The sequence below is a fragment of the Myotis brandtii genome, unplaced genomic scaffold (genome assembly GCF_000412655.1).
Source record: "Myotis brandtii unplaced genomic scaffold, ASM41265v1 scaffold1236, whole genome shotgun sequence".
Lineage (NCBI taxonomy): Eukaryota > Metazoa > Chordata > Mammalia > Chiroptera > Vespertilionidae > Myotis > Myotis brandtii.
The window spans coordinates 821,628-822,161 of record NW_005354316.1 but is presented as its reverse complement, the minus strand read 5'-3'; positions in this window follow the sequence as shown (position 1 = coordinate 822,161).

Sequence of the window (534 nt, the reverse complement as noted above, 5' to 3'; positions counted from 1 at the left end):
GGGTGCTGGGGAGCTCAGTCAATGGAACAGGAGGTGGCCCCCTGCTAGAGATAAGGAACCGGGAAGGTGAGGCGCCCAGGTGGCTGCCCAGGTTTAAAGGGCAGTGGGCGTGGCCTCAGCGCTGACTCCCCGATGGGCCGCCCCCTCCCACAGCTCTGCCCCCGGCTGCCCCCACGGCGGCGCCGCACACACAGGGGCTCACAGGCCGGGTTGAATTCCTCCTTTATTGGTGCCAAGTGTCAGCCACCTCCCCCTGCACCCCTCCCCGCGTCCAGGCGCCCTGGTCCAGGCGGGGAGGAGGGGCGTTCCTCCGTCGTCACAGCCGCTTCTGGGTCTCCGCAGGGACCACCGGGCCGGAAGCCAGGACTGCAGACCTCGGTCCAGGAGGCAGCCTGGGGGACCAGGCCTGGTCCAGGGGGGCCCTCAGGGGCGTCCTGCAGCCACAGTCGGGTTAGGGGCGGGGCTTGGAGCTGGAGACCCCGCCCACCTGGTGAACTGACTCAGTCTCACTCCCAGACCCCTGGCCAGCCCGCT